Source organism: Palaemon carinicauda, chromosome 10 (assembly GCF_036898095.1).
Source record: "Palaemon carinicauda isolate YSFRI2023 chromosome 10, ASM3689809v2, whole genome shotgun sequence".
NCBI lineage: Eukaryota > Metazoa > Arthropoda > Malacostraca > Decapoda > Palaemonidae > Palaemon > Palaemon carinicauda.
The window spans coordinates 118128525-118147805 of record NC_090734.1 but is presented as its reverse complement, the minus strand read 5'-3'; the positions used below and the strand labels follow the sequence as shown (position 1 = coordinate 118147805).

Here is a 19281-nt window from a genome sequence, read left to right as displayed (position 1 = left end):
CTGCAGGATTCAGCCATTCAGCATACCGCTCTACCGTTACCTCTTGCTACTCAACTCTCAGGCGATGAGGTTTCTGAGGATGAAGCTGCTCACCTGGATGATCCTACTTCTGATGTGGAGGGACACAAGTCTTTGCCGCCTTCCTTAGACTTTCGTAAGGTCCTGGCTCTGTTCAGAGAGTTATACCCTGAACACTTCGTATCTGCAACCCCTCGTTCTCCTCCATCCGAGTTTTCTCTAGGCATGCAGCCTATTACGTCTGCCTACACCAAGCTTGTCCTCGCCAGATCATCAAGGAGAGCTTTGAGGATTTTAGGGGATTGGTTGCAGTCCAAGCAGCAACTGGGAAGGACCTCTTTTGTGTTTCCTCCTCCTAAGCTGGCTTCTAAGTCGGGCGTCTGGTATGCCACGGGAGAGGAACCTGGCTTGGGGGTTCCTGCCTCTGCCCAGGCCGACTTCTCAAGTTTGGTTGACTCTCCCCGCAGGTCGGCTATGAGACGCTCGAAGGTCTGCTGGACTTTTTCTGATCTGGACCACTTGATGAAGGGAGTCTTTCGCGCCTTCGAAATTTTTAACTTCCTCGATTGGTGCCTGGGGGCCTTAAGCAGGAAGACTGCCCCTTCTGACAAAGACTCGGCCATGCTGATCATGTCCTGTATGGACAAAGCAATTCGCGATGGTTCTGGCGAACTTGCGTCTGTTTTTGTCTCAGGAGTCCTCAAGAAAAGGGAACTTCTATGCTCCTTCTTATCGACTGGTATCACCCCTTGCCAGAGGTCACAGTTGCTGTTTGCTCCTCTCTCCAAGTTCCTGTTTCCGGAGGAGTTAATCAAGGAGATGGCTGCGGCTCTTATCCAGAAAGATACGCATGACCTCATGGCCTCTTCAGCACGTAAGGCTAAAACCTTACCTTCCGTGCCGAGATCTTACTGCACCCCTGTGGCTGATACACCTGCTACCAGATTCATTCCGCCCTTTCGTGGCAGAGCCCCCAGTAGAGGAAGTACCCGTGGAGACAGTCACCGGGGCAAGTCCAAGAAAGGTGCCAAGTCCACGAAAAGCAAGCTTTGACTTCCTTCCTCTCCAGACAGCTGTAGGAGCCAGACTCAAGACCTTCTGGCAAGCCTGGGAGAGCAGAGGTGCAGACGCTCAGTCTGTCTAAGTGGCTAAGGGAGGGTTACAGAATTCCGTTCTGCCGCAATCCCCCTCTGACCACATCTCCCATCAACCTCTCTCCCAACTACAAGGAGAAGGACAAGAGGCTAGCGTTACATCAAGAGGTGTCGCTCCTGTTACAGAAGGAGGCAGTGGTGATAGTCCGGGACCATCAATCCCCGGGCTTTTACAACCGTCTCTTCCTGGTGGCCAAGAAGACAGGAGGTTGGAGACCGGTGCTGGACGTCAGTGCGCTCAATGCTTATGTCACCAAGCAGACGTTCGCAATGGAGACGACGAAGTCGGTCCTAGCAGCGGTCAGGCAGGAGGACTGGATGGTCTCGTTAGATCTGAAAGACGCCTACTTTCACGTTCCCATCCATCCAGACTCCCAACCTTTTCTGAGATTCGTCTTTGGAGAGGTTGTGTACCAGTTCCAAGCCCTGTGCTTTGGCCTGACCACGGCACCTCTTGTGTTTACGCGACTGATGAGGAATATTGCGAAATTCCTTCACTTGGCAGACATCAGAGCCTCCCTTTATTTAGACGACTGGCTTTTAAGAGCTCCCACAAGTTGTCGCTGTCTGGAGAGTCTCAGATGGACTTTGGATTTGACCAAGGAACTGGGCCTCTTGGTCAATTTAGAGAAGTCCCAGCTCGTTCCTTCCCAAACCATCGTTTACCTGGGGATGGAGATTCAGAGTCGAGCTTTTTGGGCTTTTCCGTCGGCCCCAAGAATCAACCAAGCCCTGGAGTGCATCCTGAGCATGCTGAGGAGGAACCGATGCTCGGTGAGGCAGTGGATGAGTCTAACAGGGACTCTTTCATCGCTAGCCCTGTTCATCGAGTTAGGGAGACTCCACCTCCGCCCCCTTCAGTACCATCTGGCAGCTCACTGGAACAAGGATATGACGCTCGAGACGGTCTCTATTCCTGTTTCCAAAGAGATGAGGGCTACTCTAACGTGGTGGAAGAACAGCATTCTTCTCAAGGAGGGTCTCTCGTTAGCTGTTCAGACCCCCGACCTTCATCTCTACTCGGACGCATCAGACTCGGGCTGAGGCGCGACATTGGACGGACAGGAATGCTCGGGGACATGGAACAAGGAACAGGAAACGCTTCACATCAATTGCAAGGAGTTGTTGGCAGTTCATCTGGCCTTAATGAACTTCAAGTCCCTCCTGCTAAACAAGGTGGTGGAGGTGAACTCCGACAACACCACAGCCTTGGCGTACATCTCCAAGCAGGGAGGGACTCATTCGAGGAAGCTGTTCGAGATCGCAAGGGACCTCCTCATTTGGTCAAAAAGTCGAAAGCTCACGCTGGTAACGAGGTTCATTCAGGGCGATATGAATGTTACGGCAGATCGCCTCAGCCGGAAGGGTCAAGTCATCCCCACAGAGTGGACCCTTCACAAGAACGTGTGCAACAGACTTTGGACCCTGTGGGGTCAGCCAACTATAGATCTGTTCGCTACCTCGATGACCAAGAGGCTCCCATTGTACTGTTCCCCGATTCCAGACCCGGCAGCAGTTCACGTGGATGCCTTTCTGCTGGACTGGTCCCACCTCGACCTGTATGCATTCCCGCCGTTCAAGATCATCAACAGGGTTCTTCAGAAGTTCGTCTCTCACGAAGGGACACGGCTGACATTGGTTGCTCCCCTTTGGCCTGCAAGAGAATGGTTCACAGAGGTACTGCAATGGCTGGTCGACGTTCCCAGGACTCTCCCTCTAAGAGTGGACCTTCTGCGTCAACCTCACGTAAAGAAGGTACACCCAAGCCTCCACGCTCTTCGTCTGACTGCCTTCAGACTATCGAAAGACTCTCAAGAGCTAGAGGCTTTTCGAAGGAGGCAGCCAGAGCGATTGCCAGAGCAAGGAGGATATCCACTCGCAGAGTCTATCAATCTAAGTGGGAAGTCTTCCGAAGCTGGTGCAGAGCCAATGCAGTTTCCTCTACAAGTACCACTGTAACCCAAGTTGCTGACTTCCTGTTGCATCTTAGGAATGTTAGATCTCTATCAGCTCCTACGATCAAGGGGTACAGAAGTATGTTGGCAGCGGTTTTCCGCCACAGAGGCTTGGATCTTTCCACCAACAAAGATCTGCAGGACATCCTTAGGTCTTTTGAGACCTCTAAAGAACGTCGGTTGTCCACTCCAGGCTGGAATCTAGACGTAGTCCTAAGGTTCCTTATGTCATCAAGATTTGAACCTCTCCAGTCAGCCTCTTTCAAGGACCTCACTCTAAAAACTCTTTTCCTCGTCTGCCTTGCAACAGCCAAAAGAGTAAGTGAGATTCACGCCTTCAGCAGGAACATAGGTTTCACATCTGAAACGGCTACATGTTCCTTACAGCTCGGTTTTTTGGCTAAAAACGAGCTTCCTTCACGTCCTTGGCCTAAATCGTTCGAAATACCTAGCCTTTCCAACATGGTGGGTAACGAACGGGAGAGAGTACTTTGCCCTGTCAGAGCTCTTAAGTGCTATCTTAAAAGGTCAAAACCCTTGCGAGGACAATCGGAGGCCTTATGGTGTGCTATTAAGAAACCTTCACTGCCTATGTCTAAGAACGCAGTTTCTTACTACATAAGGCTTCTGATTAGAGAAGCTCATTCTCATATGAAGGAAGAAGACCTTGCTTTGCTGAAGGTAAGGACACATGAAGTGAGAGCTGTGGCTACTTCAGTGGCCTTCAAACAGAACAGTTCTCTGCAGAGTGTTATGGATGCAACCTATTGGAGGAGCAAGTCAGTGTTTGCATCATGCTATCTCAAAGATGTCCAGTCTCTTTACGAGAACTGCTACACCCTGGGACCATTCGTAGCAGCGAGTGCAGTAGTAGGTGAGGGCTCAGCCACTACATTCCCATAATCCCATAACCTTTTTAACCTTTCTCTTGAATGCTTTTATTGTTGTTTTGGGTTGTACGGTAGGCTAAGAAGCCTTCCGCATCCTAGTTGATTTGGCGGGTGGTCAATTCTTTCTTGAGAAGCGCCTAGGTTAGAGGTTGTGATGAGGTCCTTTAGTATGGGTTGCAGCCCTTTATACTTCAGCACCTAAGAGTCGTTCAGCCTCCTAAGAGGACCGCTGCGCTCAGTAAGGAAGACGTACTTATTAAAGGCAGAGTAATGGTTCAAGTCGACTTCCTTACCAGGTACTTATCGTTTTATTTGTTATTTTGAATAACTGATAAAAATGAAATACGGGATACTTAGCTTCTTGATTAACATGTATACTGGTTTTCACCCACCTCCCTGGGTGTGAATCAGCTATATGATCATCGGGTAAGATTAATATTGAAAAATGTTATTTTCAATATTAATCTTACCCGATAATCATGTAGCTGTCAACTCTGTTGCCGACAGAAATCTACGGTCGGGATACGCCAGCGATCGCTATACAGGTGGGGGTGAACACAACAGCGCCATCTGTGGTCAGGTACTCCAGTACTTCTTGTCAACACCACCTCAATTTTTTCCTCTGTCGTGCCTCCGGCTAGACCTACATGGATACGCTGTTGATTCTGGAGTTATTGTTCACGATTTGGTGATGTATTTGCTCTAGAGTTTGGCCTTCGCTATTCAGGAAGCTTTATCATTAGCTTAGCAAGTTTTTTTTTGGAATTAATTTGATTTAATTTTGGTGACGAAGAGAGTATGAACTCTTTCACTTTTAAATGGCCGACCCTTCCCTTAGTCGGAAGGGTTGGTGTCGAAGAGAGTATAGACTCTCTTTCTTAATTTTGCTTAACAAAGTTATAGATTTATTTTATATCTCTCCGCCTTTTATAGGCCTCTTCGATTAACTTCCTTTTATTATAAACATTGAGCCCGTCATTTCGTTTTATGCTATTTTAATGTTTTTGAAAGAATTTCTTTGATAGTCTCGTACTGTTTTCAAAGTTGAACTAACGTTGACGTTCAGAACGTTCAACTTGCGCTCTATCGTTACGATAGAGAGAGAGTATTAACGGTTTCACGTTGCAGTAAGAGTAAACCGATTCTAGCGTTTTGTTCATTCTTTCTTAGCTTAAATGGTTTTAATTCTAATAAAGGAACTTTTTATTTGGGAAATCTTTCAGTTTTTTTCCTTTAACAATAATATGTTTTAACGATATATATAATTGGGCTCATCTCTCAGGTTCTAAGTCAAAGAGAGAGAGAGAGAGAGATAGAGACGGAGGGAGAGAGAGGTGGGTAAACATTTCGTTCAAGCGGGTAACGTTGTTATCGTTTTTGCTCTTCTCCCTAGTCTCTTTAGGGGAAGAAGGTAAACGTTTCTAGAGTTTTATTCTTGTTCCCAGGCTTTTTGCGGTGAGAGATTTTAAACGTAGTTTATTTGATCTAGTGTTTAGTCTCTTTTCCAGCCACTGAATTATTTATCTTTCATTATGTTTTTCTGTTACATTGTAATACTGTTTTCGCAATTACTAACTTTTAATGAAGGATAGAATTGCGTGTTTCAGGTACAAACCACTTAAAGTTTCGAGTTCAGTGAAATAAGTGCAAACAGAAAATCAAATAGATAAAGTGATAAGCGCAAAGTGTTACAGTGTTGCGTTCGAGGGTTCGTCTGTTCGTGCCAGTTGTTCGCCTAGTCTGGGACCTCTTACAAGCTCCCAAGCCCAGGGGAGAAGTAACGTCGAAGGACTTATGGGTTCATCAGGCCTTGATCGACGAACAGACGTTTCTCTCCGTGGTTTCGGGTGTAACCAACTCACGTAGCCGACGTGATCACCCCACCCACACAAAGACGAGAGAGCCCATTTATTCCTCGTCTGCGGAAGAGGTTTCTCGCAGAAACCATGGACCAAATCTTGCAGCTTTTAAGTGCAAGTCGGTCCCTTCCGCGCAAGTCCAACTCCTAGGTATAGCCATTAGCACTGGGTCAGTTCGGACTTGCTGCAGTACGACAACTGCACACCTCCCAAAGAGGCAAGGTGGTACCGCAACAGGCAGTAACTCCTTCTGTTGCCGCACCAACTGTTTTAGACCCTCAGTCTCAACGGACAGTAGCTCCGTTTGTTGTTGTCTTTCATAGACTCTAGTGGTCTATGCTGCAGACAATGCAGTCTCAGCTTGCGGTGTTGATGCAGGAGTTTCAGGCAGAGAAGGTTAGCACACCTCCTCCTGCGAGCGCTCCTCCACCTCTGCGCAGTCCACCCTGCCAGACGTATGATGTTGAGGCTCCTCCTGCCTCCATGCGTGAGCTGCCGCATTGGGAGTTGCCAGGTACCAGCGCTATGCAGCAACCTCCACTTTCCTTGAGGCAGGAGCCTCTTGCTATGCGGCAACCTCCTCAACCCTTGAGGCAGGAGCCTCATGCTTTGCAGCAACCTCCTCTAACCATGAGGCAGGAGCCTCATGCGTTGCGGCAACCTCCTCCATCCTTGAGGCAGCAGCCTCATGCGTTGCGGCAACCTCCTCCATCCTTGAGGCAGCAGCCTCATGCTATGCGGCAACCGCCTCAACTCTTGAGGCAAGAGCCTCTCTCTGCGCAGCTACCTCCTCAACCCTTGAGGCAGACGCAACTCTTGAGGCAGGAACCTCATGCTATGCGGCAACCTCCTCTAACCATGAGGCAGGAGCCTCATGCTATGAGGAGCCTCATGCTATGCGGCATCCTCCTCAAACCATGAGGCAGGAGCCTCATGCTATGCGGCATCCTCCTCAACCCATGAGGCAGGAGCCTCATGCTATGAGGAGCCTCATGCTATGCGGCATCCTCCTCAACCCATGAGGCAGGGACCTCATGCTATGAGGAGCCTCATGCTATGCGGCATCCTCCTCAACCCATGAGGCAGGAGCCTCATGCTATGCGGCAACCTCCTCTACCCATGAGGCAGGAGCCTCATGCTATGCGGCATCCTCCTCAACCCATGAGGCAGGAGCCTCATGCTATGCGGCATCCTCCTTAACCCATGAGGCAGGAGCCTCATGCTATGCGGCATCCTCCTCAAACCATGAGGCAGGAGCCTCATGCTATGCGGCAACCGCCTCAACCCATGAGGCAGGAGCCTCATACTATGCGGCATCCTCCTCAACGCATGCGGCATGAGCCTCATCCCTTGCAGCATGAGCCTCATCCCATGCAGCATGAGCCTCATACCATGCAGCATGAGCCTCATCCCATGCAGCATAAGCCGCACGCCATGTAACATGCTCTGCTTACCTTACAGCATGCTCTACATACAGCATGCTCTGCATACAGCATGCTCTGCATACCTTACCGCATGCTCCTCAGTCACACATCTTTGGTTGTTGCCAACTCACTAGACTGTCAAGCAGTTTCATAACGTTGCCTTCTAGTCTGCTGCTTTTGCACCAGTGAAACCCTCACTGAGAGAACTTAGCTTTTCTCGGATATGGTTCCTGTAGATGAGAAAGTGCTATTCTCCCTCCTTCTGATATTCCCTTGAGGACTCTGTCATTTGGAGAGGAGCCTTTAGCTGCTTAGCCTCCTATGGACTTTTATTTAAGCATAACATGCTTCCAGGGAGGGTAATGGTTCCACTTCAGTCGCTAACCCCGTCTGTTACCACACCTGCTCCCATAGACCTTGAGCTTTGTTGCAAGACATGCAGTCCAAGCTTAGTCCTTGTTAGAGGATTTTTTGTTTACGGAGTCAGTGTGTCACTGGGAAGACATTCAACAACCAGCAGAAGTGACTTGTTGTGACGCAGTGCGGCAACCTCAGCAACCCGATAAGGAGTTGTCTGTACGACCCAGACAGTCTAGACAGCTTCGGGTTGTCGCTGTACTTCCTCGCTTCCCCATGGTTGACAGTTCACAGACTGTGCAGCAGTACCATGATCTTGTGTCCGGCTCCGTCAGACGACTGGCTTTTAAGAGCTCCCACAAGTCGTCGCTGTCTGGAGATTCTCAGATGGACTATGGATCTGACCAAGGAACTGGGCCTCCTGGTCAATTTTGAGGAGTCCCAGCTCGTCCCATCCCAGACCATTGTCTACCTGGGTATGGATCTTCAGAGTCGAGCTTTTCGGGCTTTTCCGTCGGCCCCAAGGATCTACTAAGCCCTAGAATGCATCCAGAGCATGCTGAGAAGGAACTGATGCTCAGTCAGGTAGTGGATGAGTCTAACAGGGACACTTTCATCGCTGGCCCTGTTCATCGAGTTAGGGAGACGCCACCTCCGCCCCCATCAGTATCATCTAGCGGCTCACTGGATAAAGGACATGACGCTAGAGATGGTCTCAGTTCCTGTTTCCGAAGAGAGGAGGTCTACTCTCACGTGGTGAAAGAACAGCTTTCTTCTCAAGGAAGTCTACCTTTGGCTGTTCAGAAACCCGACCGCCGTCTCTTCTCTGACGCATCAGACACGGGCTGGGGTGCGACTTTGGACGGACAGGAATGCTCGGGAAAATGGAATCAGGAGCAAAGGACACTTCACATCTATTGCAAGGAGCTGTTGGCGGTTCATCTGGCCTTGATAAACTTCAAGTCCCTCCAGCTTAACAAGGTGGTGGAGGTGGACTCTGACAACACCACAGCCTTGGCTTACATCTCCAAGCAGGGAGGGACTCATTCGTGGAAGTTGTTCTAGATCGCAAGGGACCTCCTCATCTGGTCAAAAGATCGAAAGCTCACGCTGGTAACGAGGTTCATTCAGGGCGATATGAATGTCATGGCAGATCGCCTTAGCCGGAAGGGTCAGGTCATCCCCACAGAGTGGACCCTTCACAAGAATGTTTGCAGCAGACTTTGGGCCCTGTGGGGTCGGCCAACCATAGATCTGTTCGTTACCTCGATAACCTAGAGGCTCCCGTTGTATTGTTCTCCGATTCCAGACCCAGCAGCAGTTCACGTGGATGCTTTTCTGCTGGATTGGTCCCATCTCGACCTGTATGCATTCCCGCCGTTCAAGATTGTCAACAGGGTACTTCAGAAGTTCGCCTCTCGCAAAGGGACACGGCTGACGTTGGTTGGCTCCGCTCTGGCCCGCGAGAGAATGGTTCATAGAGGTACTGCAATGGCTGGTCGACATTCCCAGGACTCTTCCTCTAGGAGTGGACCTTCTACGTCTACCTCACGTAAAGAAGGTACACCCAAACCTCCACGCTCTTCGTCTGACTGCCTTCAGACTTTCGAAAGACTCTCAAGAGCTAGGGGCTTTTCGAAGGAGGCAGCCAGAGCGATTGCCAGAGCAAGGAGGACATCCACTCTCAGAGTCTATCAGTCTAAAGGGGAAGTCTTCCGAAGCTGGTACAAGGCCAATGCAGTTTCCTCAACCAGTACCACTGTAACCCAGATTGCTGACTTCCTGTTACATCTAAGGAACGTAAGATCCCTTTCAGCTCCTACGATTAAGGGTTACAGAAGTATGTTGGCAGCGGTTTTCCGCCACAGAGGCTTGGATCTTTCCACCAACAAAGATCTACAGGACCTCCTTAGGTCTTTTGAGACCTCAAAGGAACGTCGGTTGTCCACTCCAGGCTGGAATCTAGACGTGGTCCTAAGGTTCCTTATGTCATCAAGATTTGAACCTCTCCAATCAGCCTCTTTTAAGGACCTCACATTAAAAACTCTTTTCCTCGTGTGCTTGACAACAGCTAAAAGAGTAAGTGAGATCCACGCCTTCAGCAGGAACATAGTTTTCACATCTGAAACGGCTACATGTTCCTTGCAGCTCGGTTTTTGCTAAAACGAGCTTCCTTCACGTCCTTGGCCTAAGTCGTTCGAGATCCCAAGCCTGTCCAACTTGGTGGGGGACGAACTGGAGAGAGTACTTTGCCCAGTTAGAGCTCTTAGGTACTATCTAAAAAGGTCATAACCTTTACGAGGACAATCAGAAGTCTTATGGTGTGCTATCAAGAAGCCTTCTCTTCCAAGGTCTAAGAACTCAGTTTTCTTACCTATTCAGGCTCCTGATTAGGGAAGCACATTCTCATCTGAAGGAAGAAGACCTTGCTTTGCTGAAGGTAAGGACACATGAAGTGAGAGCTGTGGCTACTTCAGTGGCCTTCAAACAGAACCGTTCTCTGCAGAGTGTTATGGATGCAACCTATTGGAGAAGCAAGTCAGTGTTCGCATCATTCTATCTCAAAGATGTCCAGTCTCTTTACGAGAACTGCTACACCCTGGGACCATTCGTAGCAACGAATGCAGTAGTAGGCGGGGGCTCAGCCACTACATTCCCATAATCCCATAACCTTTTTAACCTTTCTCTTGAATACTTTTTATGGGTTGTACGGTCGGCTAAGAAGCCTTCCACATCCTTGTTGATTTGGCGGGTGGTCAATTCTTTCTTGAGAAGCGCCGAGGTTAAAGGTTGTGATGAGGTCCTTTAGTATGGGTTGCAGCCCTTTATACTTCAGCACCTAAGAGTCGTTCAGCATCCTAAGAGGACCGCTACGCTCAGTAAGGAAGACGTACTTAATAAAGGCAGAGTAATGGTTCAAGTCGTCTTCCTTACCAGGTACTTATTTATTTTATGTTATTTTTGAATAACTAATAAAATAAAATACGGGATACTTAGCTTCTTTGTTAACATGTATGCTGGTCTCCACCCACCACCCTGGGTGTGAATCAGCTACATGATTATCGGGTAAGATTAATATTGAAAAATGTTATTTTCATTAGTAAAATAAATTTTTGAATATACTTACCCGATAATCATGATTTAATTGACCCACCCTTCCTCCCCATAGAGAACCAGTGGACCGAGGAAAAAATTGAGGTGGTGTTGACAAGAAGTACTGGAGTACCTGACCACAGATGGCGCTGTTGTGTTCACCCCCACCTGTATAGCGATCGCTGGCGTATCCCGACCGTAGATTTCTGTCGGCAACAGAGTTGACAGCTACATGATTATCGGGTAAGTATATTCAAAAATTTATTTTACTAATGAAAATAACATTTTTCATTAGTAAAATAAATTTTTGAATATACTTACCCGATGATCATGATTTAATTGACCCACCCTTCCTCCCCATAGAGAACCAGTGGACCGAGGGAAAAATTGAGGTGGTGTTGACAAGAAGTACTGGAGTACCTGACCACAGATGGCGCTGGTGAGTACACCCCCCTCTTGTATAGCGATCGCTGGCGTATCCCGTCCGTAGATTTCTGTCGGGCAACGGAGTTGATAGCTACATGATCATCGGGTAAGTATATTCAAAATATATATATATATATATATATATATATATATATATATATATATATATATATATATATATACACACACACACACACACACATATATATATATATATATATATATATATATATATATATATATATATATATATATAAATGTATGTAAATGAGAGACAGAGAGTACACACACACACACACAGTGTGTATAATCATGACGTGATATGCGTAGCATTAAATTGCTGCTAATTACTGAAAAATTACCAATTATCTATATTACAAAGGGCAAGGAAGAAGAAATTTTATCTTAAGAACTAAACATTTTAGTAACATAAAGCCCCTAACAACTATTCACGTATAATGAAATACCAATAATACTTAACCTAATTTTTAGGCTCAATTATTGACTTTACACTATAAATAATTAATTCAATTACTAAAAATATGCTTAATTGTTGTGAGTGGGTTTCTTTCATTTTTGTTGCCTAAATTGCCAATTTACCACCCCAGATCTCCTATTGAAATGGAAGAAAGAAGAAGAATTTTCCATCTGTCAAAGAAAAAACAGTGAAGTCAGCGAACGCACTATCAGTATTTCTGAAAATTCTGTTTATCCTAATAGTGGTAACGCAAATTTTACCTCTTGAAACATGAACACTTGGGAAATAACAATTTAAACATTTATTTGAAGGTTAGTATGATATAATTTTAAGAATACGGTGAAAATTTTATTCACGTAATTTGAGACATTACTGCATAGCAACGACGACTCGAAACACTGAACGATAATCACGAAAATGTAAACAAACAACATATTTGTCTTGAATTTCTTCCATCTGTCAAAAGCAATCACTTTTAAAAGAAAATACGGGAAAATATCATCCACCGTATGCTTACAGGTAAATTAAGTATTACCAGGTTTTTTTTGACTGGAGGTCAGGCTGGTTAAATCACATGGGATAGTAAGTTTAGCATAAGAGTAATGACATTAAGTGCAGGTTACCGTATATCTCTTGAGATCGATGTTTTTTTCTGTAGGGGATAAACTGCACTCTTGAATGACCAAGTAGTATTCTATGATGCTGGGTGTGTGTATGATGACGGTTCGGTTAAGAATATGGTAGTATAAAGGGAGGTCGTTAGTTAGCCCCCGGTAGGTAAGTATATAAGGACACGGCTTGTAGGTTAGGTTAGGTGGTGTTCTTGTGTAAAAGGTTTGCAGAAAAGGGAAACACATTTTTTCGTAGTACAACTGCTGATATACAAAGACTCCCACAAATAAGCAAATTACCGCTTGGTTAAAGCACATACATACTTTAATTAAACCAATACAGATTGCCTTATCACCTATGGTCAAACGATAGTAAGAAGCTTAGCCAAATATATATGGGATTAATAAATTGTACTTCTTTTTATGCCAATTTTGAATTCTGTAACTCAAATGATGGCTAAAGCATTAGGATTTTTGCCTTTTATTTTTCATTCATTAATTTTTTGCCAATCCTTAATTGATGAACACCAATGACTGAAGGATTATGATTTTTCGGTAAATTTTTACAAGCACTTACCAGGCCATAGGCGATATTTGCCATTACAAACAACATCAGCTACACATTTCAGTCACTTTTTCTTCTATGCACTTTTCGGCGGAAATGCATAATTAACGAGTTATTCAATATCTTATTTTTAATATTTGTTAAAAAATGGACAAGTCATTCGACATGTTGACTCCACAGCAAATATTTTCATCTGAGCCTCTTTGCACATTTCCGGTATGGCGCGCATTAATCTTCTGCACATTCGTTACAGTTCAAATTTTAGTTTGCGATGGCAACCGTCGAAGTCAGTTGTGCGGGCTGTAGTCTTGACTATTTTAAGTGTATCAATACCTTTTATTCGAAAAACAGCGAAATCATAATTTTTTTACAAAGACACGGTGCTTTACCTGTGGCAGTGAAGTGCCCCCATTGTGATATTCTTTGCAGTTATAATAGTAATACGCACCTGTTTTTCTGTCGACGTCGTAGGAAAGCTCCCAAGAAAAAAGCTAGTGTTCAGTGTACATACACCGTTTCTTTGTTCAAGGGTACATTCTTAGATAATGCACATGTGAAACCTTGGGAAGTGGCTCTTTTTGTGAATCATTTTTTAAGCAAACATTGGGATCACTCTACCATCATAGACTGTTTACATTGGTCGAGCAGAACAAGTGTGGATTGGCGAAGCTTTTGTTCGGAAGTAACCGAAAAGTGGTTTTCAGAACAATCCCCGGTGGGTGGTCAAGACATCGTCGTGGAAATTGACGAAACACTAATTGTACGTAGAAAATATAATCGTGGTAGACAATTAAATCAAGTGTGGTTGTTTGGAGGAATTGAGCGTGTGTCCAAAAAAAAATTTATCATTCCGTTACATCACGAAGGGCAAGACAGAAGTGCTGAGACCCTTATCCCATTAATTAAAAAGTATATCTTGCCAGGCTCTATTGTAATTAGTGATGGTTGGGCAGCGTATCGAAATGTAGGAAATGAGGGATATACCCACAAAGTGATAAACCATAGTGAGGAGTTTGTCCAAGGGACAGACCCAAGTGTGCACACGCAAAACATTGAAAGACTTTGGAGAGACGTCAAGGAGTGGTCCAAACGACCGGGGAATCGATCTGAATATCTGGAACAATATTTGGCCAGATATTTATTTATTTCACGTTACAATCACGATCAGTGTTACCATCATTTTTGGCTGCAAGTTGGTCAGCTTTACAGACCACATGGTGACCGTGCACGACCCATTGCTGAACAACCTGAAGCAGATAACCCAGTATCGGACTCTGATTCAGACTCATCAGGTAAATACATAATTTTTTCCTGTGACGAGCTAGGTTAGGCACAGTGACCGCTTAGGTTAGGGGCAGTGACCGCCTAGGTTAGGGGCAGTGACCGCCTAGGTTAGGGGCAGTGACCGCCTAGGTTAGGGGCAGTGACCGCCTAGGTTAGGGGCAGTGACAGGTTAGGTTAGGTTAGGTTGGTTTCTTTAGTTATCAATGGCAAGAAAATATGTTTTTCTAGTTGATTTTGATGTGTTTTGCAGGAATTTCACCTTCATATTTGTCGAAAATACACAGTTTTTGTCACACACCATTTGGGGTGTGGGATAAAAACGGGTGATTTCCGCCAAAAATGAAGGTGAAATTTGTGCAAAACACATCAAAATCTACTGGTAAAACATATTTTCTGGCCCCTAGGCCCTGGTAAGTCATAGTAAAAATTTACCGATTTTTCTATAACAGGTAGAGTCCAAATAACCAGTTGGTAACCCCTCAGTTGATCATTTGGCTGAGTTCAAACCTTTTTTAACATACTTTCTGATGTTCATATAGTGGCTACCTTACAGAATAGGGCTGTGTAATATTGAAAAGGTCTCAATGAAGTACTTGAAAGTTTTCAAACTTCTGGACTTAAGAGACTGATTCCATATGAATAGGCTATCGCAGGAGGCATTGTTAGAATTAAAGGACAAACTTTTTAAGTTAAACATGCTGTTTCAACCAGGACTAGATATTGCATATAAAGATATATTTTCCATACATTATACAGTGGGTTTTTACTAATTTGACCTCTATATCTGTCCAAACTTAGTAGTTTTAGATAGAGAGGACACTATTAAGGACCAACGATACTAATAAGTTTCACAGTAAGAAATTGGGGTTTTGTTTGGAAATACAAAAAATGAGTAAAATAAGGGGAAGATGTCTAACCTTATCACACCCATGTATAAACAATGTTAAACTTACAGTTGGGGGAAAATACAGAACGAGTAAAATAGGGGAAACTGTCTAACCTAACTATACCCACCTAACCTAACCTAGGGGTTTTGACTCCTACTTACAAGTGGATGGCCCTCCCTACTTACTTACCAGGGGGTTGCCCTCCCTAGACCTCCCTTCCCTTCCCTAACCATACTTATGATGCCAGGAAACTTCCAAATGTAGAAAAAAATTATATATTTTTGTCGACCACCTCACTCAACTTTAACATTAGATAGAATTAGAAGTTGCAAATATAGAAGCTTAGGGATCAGTTGCTTCTTATTTCTCTACATGAACAAGAACATGCTGTGTCAGACTGTGTAGGGTAGCAGCTACTGGGGATGATAAAGAAATTGTGAAGCAGCTCCTACTCTGATATTTGTGAATAAATATTAAGTAAGACAAAACTATCAGAAGTATTCTGTCTGATTACCAGGCCATTTCACCCACTCTTTTACTTTTTGCAAAAGACATTCAACATTTTAAGTATGGGTGTCGGGGTTAGAGGGACCACAACATTTTCACTGCTTTATAGTATGATGGTCATATCCAAGAGACTTATGAGTGTTGTAGGCTGTCCACTTATCACTAATCACAATAATCCCCCTTTTAATGTATTTATGAATTAAAGGGACTATTGTAGCAGCCTCATTCTTTCTAGCCAATGGCCCAACAAGAGTTATAAGAAAATTGGTTTGTTCCGTAACCGAAATACAAACCACGCTATTTACATTGGGTTTACCTTTTAGCGCAGCTGAAATGGCGAGCCATTAGAATTTAACGAGGGTGTATTACCCCCGCGCTAGTTAGCGGGGGGGTAGGGGAGTGGTAGCTAGCTACCCCTCCCCCCCTCACACACAGATGAATGCTCTCTTTCACTTTTGGCTCGGACTGTGACAGACATCTCTGTCTTGGTCCTCTCTTGGCAGCCATTGTTTGTTTTGTCTTTACTTAATCGCTTACTTTTCTTTTACTATATATATATGTAAACATGTTTTCATGTTTGTATATATATTTGAGTATAGAAATCAGTAAGTTTCCTTTTCAGATTTGTGTGTGTAGTGTACGATATCTACGTGGTGTCCTCGGCAGTTTGGCCACCACGGCGTATTTTATGGGTGGCGATCGAGTGTGACTTCGGTCTTTCTCTCTCTCTCTCTCTCTTGAGGTCGTTCACCCTTTTACTACGTGTTACTACGTCCTTGTAGCTTCCTTTCCGGGTGGGGGGGTTGCTACGCCGTACGTTTGTCTCAATTAGTTTATGAATCTAATTGTAGTTGTTTTTTTTTCTCAGCTTGTAGAACGACTCCTTTCGGGGTTTTCGTTCTTTCTTTAGTGTTCATTCATTTTTAAATTACATAGTTACATAATTATAATTGTTATAATTCTGTTTTGGTTACAGCTCTCCTTCCGTGAGTGTAAGTGGTTGTGAGGGCACATGCCTGTTGTGTAATTCTTGTTTCCTTTCCCTCGGGATTCCTCTTCGGAGCCTTCCCGGGGGAATGAATGTGTACTAATGATTTTTGTTTTATTTTTTTACAGTTACCGATCTAGTTCGTTTCTGTAATATGGCAACGGTGTGAGCTGTCTTGTTGAGGCCTGGGGATTCAGCTGTTGCTGCCTCCCCCTTTGTATTTTCGTCAGGGGCGTGTCTCCTTCTTCTGGAAGTACTCCCGTGACGACGGACAGCTCTCCAGTTCATTTTAGAACTCTCAGGAGGCTTGCCTCCTTGGGCGGGTAACTTTCCTTCCGAGGGACGTTTTTCCTGTCCAGGCTTGAGTTTTTCCCCTTTTGGGGGGTTCTTCTCTTGCCTTTTTTTCGTGCGACTATGCTCTTGGTGCTGAGCGGTCACACCTGCAGTTTCGCTCAAGGGGCTGGGCAACTGCAGGAGCTCCTCTTCGGAGGATTGCTCCTTTTAGGTCACTGGCTGACCAGTCTCTTCTACGAAGTGTTTCTCTTTCGTTCGCGAGAGAGTACACTCATAGAGACTCCTCTTCGGAGGATTCTTCTGCTGCTGTTGCTGTTGGCCTCCCTCGCCGTAAGGCCCACCGTCCGCCTCGTCGTAAGGGCCTCTCATCTCCCTATAAGGGTGCTAAGAGGCGCCTTTTTGGATCTCCGTTTGCAGCCTACAACTCCCTTTTCTTGATCTTCCGCCTTGGTGCAGATGGACAGCAGTCTGATCTCGTCTTCCGACGGGCAACGGTCTTCCTGACGGTCACCGGTCTTCCGACGGACATCAGTCTCCCGGCGGACAGACAACGGTCTTCCGACGGACATCAGTCTCCCGACGGACAACGATCCCTTCGGGGCAAAGGGTTGCCTCCCACGGGGGTTCTTCCCTTGCGTGTCAGGGTTCCCCTGCGCGCCCTTCTGTGTGTTCTCTCCTGCTCCTGCTCAGTGTTAGCGCACAGGCGCTCTCCTGTTCGTCAGCGCTCTCATGATGATCATCCCTGCTGTTCCTGTTGGTTCCTGTTACGCGCCCTGTGCGCCCACGTTCGCCCTCGCGATCTAGAACTTCGGTGCAGGTCTGGGTCAAGGACTCTTCTTCTATGCGCAGGCTTCCACGCGTTGCCTTCTGCTCGTCAGCGATCATCAGCTCGCCAGCGATCACCTGTCTCTCGGCGATCTCCGGATCGCCCGCGTGTGTTACAGCCGGCACGCCAACGTTCTCCAACACTTCTGAAGGAACATGGTTCGCCAGCTACTAGCTCACCTGCGCATGCTGCTCGTCATCGCGCGATCGCCCACCAGCGGATGCTGCTCGCCATCGCGCGATCGCCCACCGGCGGATGCTGCTTGCCATCGCGCGATCGCCCACCTGCGGATGCTGCTCGCCATCGCGCGATCGCCCACCTGCGGATGCTGCTCGCCATCGCGCGACCGCCCACCTGCGCATGCTGATCGCCATCGCGCGACCGCCCACCTGCGCTTGCTGCTCGCCATCGCGCGATCGCCCACCTGCGCATGCTGCTCGCCATCGCGCGATCGCTCACCTGCGCATGCTGCTCGCCAACGCGTCGTCATGCCACAACGCGCCATTGCCAACCTGCGCGTTAGCGCTCACCAGCTCACCACCGATCGCCTGTTGATCCATATCGCCAGCGGTCTTCCTCGCCCACGCGGCAGCGCGTTTCCTCGCCATCGCGCTAACGCTTGCGTTCGCCGCCTCGGACTCGCGCTCATTCACCTGCCCACCCTCGCGACCGCTCGCCTGCGCGACCGTTCGCCTGCGCGCCCGCGCGACCGCTTGCCTGTGCGCCCGCGCGATCATTCGCCTGCGCGCCCACACGCCCACGTGCCTGCACGTCTACGCTCATGCGCGTCCGCGCCCATGCTCTCCAATGTTCGCCCGCGCGCGAACCAACGGTATTCCATCGCACGGACGGACGGTGTTCCGTTGCGCGAACCGACGGTGTTCCGTCGCGCGAACCGACGGTGTTCCATCGCTCGAACCTACAGTGTTTCTTCGCACAAACGTCGGCTTAATTCTTGCAGTATCCATTGCTCGTCTATGGGTTATCGCTCGCCGACCACCAGCTCGCGCCCTTCCTACCACGCTCGCCCTCCTTCTGCGCTCCTTCGCTCACCTTCGTTTGCGTTCCTGCGTGACCGCGCATGGGCGCTTCCACGTTCGCCCACTCGCACATCTTTGAATTACCATCGTGCGAGCTCCAGGGCGATTGCGACCACGATTCCCATTGGGGTTTTCGCAGCATGGCCAGCCTGGCGAGTTCTTCTGGAGCGTATTTCCAGAACACGGCCTCACCCCGTAAACGCAGAGCATGGCACTTGCAAGAATAAGAAGAAACTTCAGGGAGGTCTGAGCAACACTCCTCTTTCCAGAACCTGGGTTAGCCCTTCCCCGTCATTCCCTGGAAGGATTTTTGGCGGGGGGGCTTTCCGTTCGAGATTTCTCCATCGGACAAGGGGTGACTGCTCTCCCCTTTCCTCTGGGGGCTTACCAGGTCCTTTCCCTCCTCGGTTACGGCCCGAGGTTTGGTTCAAGGAAGCTACAGGAAGATCATGGGTACTTTCCTCCTCTCGAGCTCAGGCACCTTGGCCTTTCGTCGTTAAGTATCTAACTTGCGGACAAGCTCGATGTTGTACCATCTGGACGCGCTGACTGAGGGCTTCCTTCGGGTGTTTCATCTGTGGAGGTCGACGACCTCAGACACCCTTCCATCCTTGAGAAGAGTTTG

At 47.0% G+C, this 19281-nt stretch overlaps 2 protein-coding genes across 2 annotated transcripts in view; both read left to right on the top strand.

The window, feature by feature from the left end:
- Positions 1–11815: 11815 nt before the first annotated feature.
- LOC137648711 (uncharacterized) overlaps positions 11816–19281 on the top strand; it is a 130926-nt gene continuing 123460 nt past the window's right edge. The window contains exon 1 of the mRNA XM_068381750.1: positions 11816–11965. The gene's annotated coding sequence lies outside the window, so the exon portion shown is untranslated. The remainder of the gene's footprint in view (positions 11966–19281) is intronic.
- The window catches only part of LOC137648207 (uncharacterized), an 88538-nt gene continuing 81291 nt past the window's right edge, over positions 12035–19281 (top strand). The window contains exon 1 of the mRNA XM_068381132.1: positions 12035–12173. The gene's annotated coding sequence lies outside the window, so the exon portion shown is untranslated. The remainder of the gene's footprint in view (positions 12174–19281) is intronic.